Raw genomic sequence first — 5,195 nt, forward strand, 5'->3', positions numbered from 1 at the left:
AGGTCCATTTTTCTCTCTTGCTTCCAGGACATCTTTATTTCGGTGTCTTGCCTACACTTGAAATTGAACATACTGGAATAGCCCGCGATCTCACAGTCAGAACCGATACCCCTCAGATTCCAGAATTACCTCCAGAGGTTCCACATGGCTTAGTCTCTGAGAAGTGTGATGGGGGTCACGTTTCACCCCTTTTCCTCTGAGAGCAGTGTCAAAGGCCTCCAGTCTTTTGTGGGACTGGGGGAACTCTGAGAAACTCTTAGTTTTCCCTGGGGTGTGGGCAGAAGGAAGGGTGATGTCTCAAGTAGGTTTACAGACTCTCCTTTGATCTCACTCAGTGCCTGTAATGGTTTGAGAGTGTTCCTTGAAGTTCATGTGCTAGAGTCTCTATTCCTTGATGCACCAGTGCTGGGAGACGGGGCCTCAGGGAGGAGTGTGGGTCACAGAGGTAGAATCCCCATGGATGGTTTGGTGTCTCTGCTTGAGCGAATTCTGCTCACGGAGGACCAAGTTCATTACCATGAGAGCAGGGTGTTACGGAGTGAAGCTGCCCCTGGTGTTTGACCTTTCCTGGAGAGGACTGCCTGCCCTTCCATTTTCCACTATGAGCTGTGGGCCTGTGCTTCTCACCAGAGTGGTTACTCCATCTTGGACTTTTCCCAACTTCCAAGACCATAAGACAAAATTTGTATTTTTCTCTTCCTTTATACATGACCAGTTTCAGGCATATATATATATACATATATATATGTAAAAGAAAATAGATGAAAACAGTGCCCTTTAGTATCTACTCCTCTCACCCACAGCCTGTGGCCATGGCCTCTGTGCAGGGACTCGCTAGTGAGAACACCTCTTAGTCTAAGCCATTCTGCCTCCTGCAGGATCTCCTTAGTGGAAGAGCCTTAGCTTTGCCTCCCACAGTGTCAGATTTGCCATTAATGGGGATACTGGCTTGAAGATTTCTTAGCAGGTCCTTCCCTGGTTCTCATGCACCAGGGTCTCTGAGCCTGTGGTCCAAATCTCCCCAAATCCTGACTTTTCAGAGACCAGTCAAAGCCAGATATACACTCCAAGTTGATAACTTCTGAAGTATTTTACTTTTAAGACAACTTGTTTAAATCAAGTAAAATCTGCAAAAACATTCCCTGCAAATGAGTTACTTTTCACTGACACTATTCAGAACAGGGTTAGTTCATTTCTTTCTTTCAAAAATAGGTATTGAAAAGCTAGTATATGAAGGCACTGGGCTAGATGCTTGGGAGTCCAAATGGATCTGAAACCTGAAAACTGAGTAGAAGGTAGGGAAGCAAAAGAAGTGGGGGTGTAGGAATTACGAACCAGGTAGAGAAAACAGCCCGAAAGGATCTGAAGAGGAATGAACTCATCTTGGTGGTGGAGCTTAATGAAGGACAAGCTCTTGAGCAGGATGGGTCAGTCAGTGAGGGTGCTGGGTAGATCGAAGGTGAGGTATGAAAGATGGTCAAGGAGACTATGTAGACCATGTTTGAAATTTATAAAACAAACGACTGATGCTGTTTGATCACATCTATAATTTTAAGAAGATTTTTCTGGAGAATGTGTTAAAAAGAATGGAGTATGGAATTGGGGACATCTCAGATCCCAGGAGGTGATTAGGTCATTGAGAACATCACCCTAGGAAGGGATTAACACTATTCTTAGAGTGTAATTTAGCTCCTACTAGAATGAGTTGTTTGGGAAAAAAAAAAAAAAAAGCAAGTCTAATCCTTAAATCATTCTGGCCTCCTGTCTCACTATGTGATCTCTTCCTTTCACACTCCTACCATGATGCCATCTGCCATGTTGTGACACAGCAAAGGGAGCCTCACCAAACACATGGGGCTGCCTGATCATGGACTTTCAGCCTCCCAAACTGTGAGCTAAGTAAACCTCTTTTCTTTATAATGTTTCTAGCCTTGAGTATTTTGTTATAGCAGCAGAACATAGACTAATACAGGGAGAAAGAGATTTAGGGGTTGGAGATTAAGAGCTGAATTTGAGACAGGCTGGGTTTAAGATGTCTTAGATACTGAGGGAAGATGTCATGTTGCTCCTTCACTCTGAAGAACTGGGGAGGAAATAAAAATCCAGGAACACTGGCATAAAGGTGGCATTTAAAAGCATGACAATAGAGGAGATTGCCTAGGAAGGTTCTAAGTATCTAATTTGTTTGTATCTACATGAAGCTAAATAGTTGACGAATTTTGTCAATACATAAACTTTTTCTTGTTGGCTTAAATTGTCGGTTGAACTGCATTGACTTGCTCATTCTTTAGCTCTAGGAACTTCTGGGGTGGACATAGCTTCATAAGTTAACATTTCCCCATCCCTTCTCAGAAATCATCTCCTATAATAGCACAGAAAAGGAAAAGCAATTCAGCTAGTCCCCCTTTTATTGTGTGACAGGCACAGTCTCCAAACTCTAAAACATACAAGAGAGATGATGAAGGGGGCTAGAAACAGCAGAAGCATGTGGAAGAACATGAAGAGAAGGAGCAGGGAGAAGAGAGAGAAGGTGTAGTGATATCAGGCTTCAGGAAGCACCAGAAAGAAAACATGTCTGGATTACATGAGGCTCCTTCCCAGAAGTATAAATCTATGTGTCTTCTCTCCTGATCTGGTTTGGCTCAGAAGAGCTGAGGAAGAGGTTGGACCATACCAAGAGTCACATGGACATGCTGTATTGGCAGAGAACCCCCATATCTGTGTTGGTAGAGGAGAGAAGACTTTGGTTGCCAAAACCTGCCAACTGGAAAGCTAACCTGGCTTCTTTCTCACCTGCAAGAAACTCCTAGATAGGTGCTGGGGTTGTGGCTCAGTGGTAGAGCACTTGCCTAGCATGTGTGAGGCAATGGGTTCAATTCTCAGCACCACATAAAAATAAATAAATAAAATAAAGGTATTGTGCCCATCTACAACTAAAAAAAAAAAGAAAAGAAAAAAGAAAAAGAAAAAAGAAACTCCTAGATAGAGTTGGTCCAGGGAAATCTAACCTATTCAATAATGAGGAATAAAAATATATGAGTATAATATTGATGTGAAGATATTATAAGAAAACTGAAGAAACAGATAATAATAGAAAGGAGACCCATTCAAAATCTGTTTTTATCAAGTACTTAAAAATTGTGACTCAAGCCGGCAGCGGAGGCACACACCTGTAATCCCAACAGCTTGGGAGGCTGAGGCAGGAGGATTGCGAGTTCAAAGCCAGCCTCAGCAAAAGTGAGGTGCTAAGCAACTCAGTGAGACCCTGTCTCTAAATAAAATACAAACCAGGACCGGGAATGTGGCTCAGTGTTCGAGTGCCCCTGAGTACAATCCAGTACCTCTCTCCCCGCCAAAATTGTGAATCAATATTTTGTCCATGAATTTTTTGAAAAGTGTAACAATTACTTTTATGAAGGAAAACTCTAAAAGAAGCATGTGAGAACTCAGGGAAGATACGGTTACACAATACCAGGGGTGCAACACGAGCTGGCAGGAAAGAAGTCAAAGAAAAAACAAGACCTTCACAGAAAAGGAGGGAAAATGGGAGAAAGCATAAAGAATCGATGTCACTGAAAATCCATGAAGAAACATGCAAAGCAGAAGAGAGAAGAGCAAACAGAATAAATGGAAACAAAATGAGAGTTTAAAAGGAATAAAGAGGTCTGGGCCCAGTGACTCATGCCTGTAATTCCAGCAGCTTGGGAGACTAAGGCAGGAAGATCGCAAGTTCAAAACCAGCCTCAGCAACTCTGTGAGACTCTGTCTCTGAATTAAAATATTTAAAAAGGGCTGGGAATGTGGCTGTGTAGTTAAGAACCCCTGGGTTCAATCTCTGGTACCACACACACACACACACACACACACACACACACACATACACACACACACGGAATAAGGAGAAAAAATAGAGATGAGAGATGAAGGTAAAAAAGGGCAAACCAAAAATTAGAGAACTGGTATCTCTAAAGTAGAAAACTCCAATCAATGAAAACTATTTATTTACATATTTATGTATTTTTGGTACAAGGTATTGAACCCAGAGGCACTTTATCACTGAACTACATCCCTCACTCTTTTTATTTTTATTTTGAGATCGGGTCTTGCTAAGTTGCTTAGGGCCTCACTAAGTTGCTGAGGCTGGGCTCAAACTGGTACTTCTCCTGCCTCAGCCTCTGGAGCTGCTGGGATTACAGGCATGTACCACGACACTTGACTAAAAACTTTCATAAACTGAAAACATAGATAAAAAATGATGGCAGGATGAAGGCTGCTACATCAATTCATATAAATGATTTTAATGTTCTGATTAAAAAAGCCATAACTGCAGCTTTACTTAAAAGTAAATACCTGATTCTGGACAAGGGACAGTCCTAAAACAGAGTGACTCAAATAAGTCAAAAATAAATAATTGGGCACAAATCTGGGAAATGAAGATGGTAAGAAAGAAGATCGAGATCTTGACTTCAGCCGAGGTAGGAGCAGGCCACAGAGCACAGAGTAGAAGAAGGCATTTTCTGAAGATAACCACGCTGGTGATATCTGTGCATGGAATAAGTGTCTCAAGGTCGTAAAGCAGAAATCCAGATTGATAAAGGAGAAAAAGATGCAATCATACTAAACAGGAGGCATTAAAGTTCTGTCAATTGGACACGACGTAAGAAGGACAGCAACATCAAGCCAGTGGCCTCTGGGTACTCACCATGCAAAGGGTTCTTGCACTGACTGCACAGTAAGAGGAAAAAGAGTCAAACGACTCTCTGTACGCCTTGGCCCAGGACCTGTGCCAGGTCTGCCTTGGAAGTGGAGGTCTTGAGTAAAAATAAAGAGAGCTTGCATTTGAGAAAGGAAACAAAACCCTACCATTAGAAAGTTTTTAAAATGTGCTCTTTAACAACTCTTGGTCAACAAGGCCATAAAAACCAACTTGGAAAGCACTGTCCTTAAATGTGGCGGAGAGGGAATGGCACTTGTTCTGATAGTTTTGCTCCGCAGACTGCAGTGCTTGAGGAGTGCTTTCCGGGCCAGCTGTGTGGGCAGTTTCGACTTTATTGAGAGAAACATCGTGCTGTGTATTTTACAACCGTTTCTCATGCAAGACTCACAGCTACTGGAGGAGGCCGGCACTTCAGGTCAGCATTTAAGATGTCCAGGATTGTGCATATGTCATTTAGCTTTTAACAAATTGTTCCAAG

The 5,195-nt window shown here is 42.3% G+C and overlaps 1 non-coding gene across 1 annotated transcript; it reads left to right on the forward strand.

Annotated features, from left to right (window-relative positions):
- Positions 1–4,685: 4,685 nt before the first annotated feature.
- Positions 4,686–4,816, forward strand: LOC124965922 (small nucleolar RNA SNORA51). Its single transcript, XR_007105301.1, has one exon. It is a non-coding gene; the product is annotated as a small nucleolar RNA SNORA51 (small nucleolar RNA).
- The last annotated feature ends 379 nt before the right edge of the window (positions 4,817–5,195 follow it).

Source organism: Sciurus carolinensis, chromosome 15, assembly GCF_902686445.1.
Source record: "Sciurus carolinensis chromosome 15, mSciCar1.2, whole genome shotgun sequence".
In the NCBI taxonomy this organism is placed as follows: domain Eukaryota; kingdom Metazoa; phylum Chordata; class Mammalia; order Rodentia; family Sciuridae; genus Sciurus; species Sciurus carolinensis.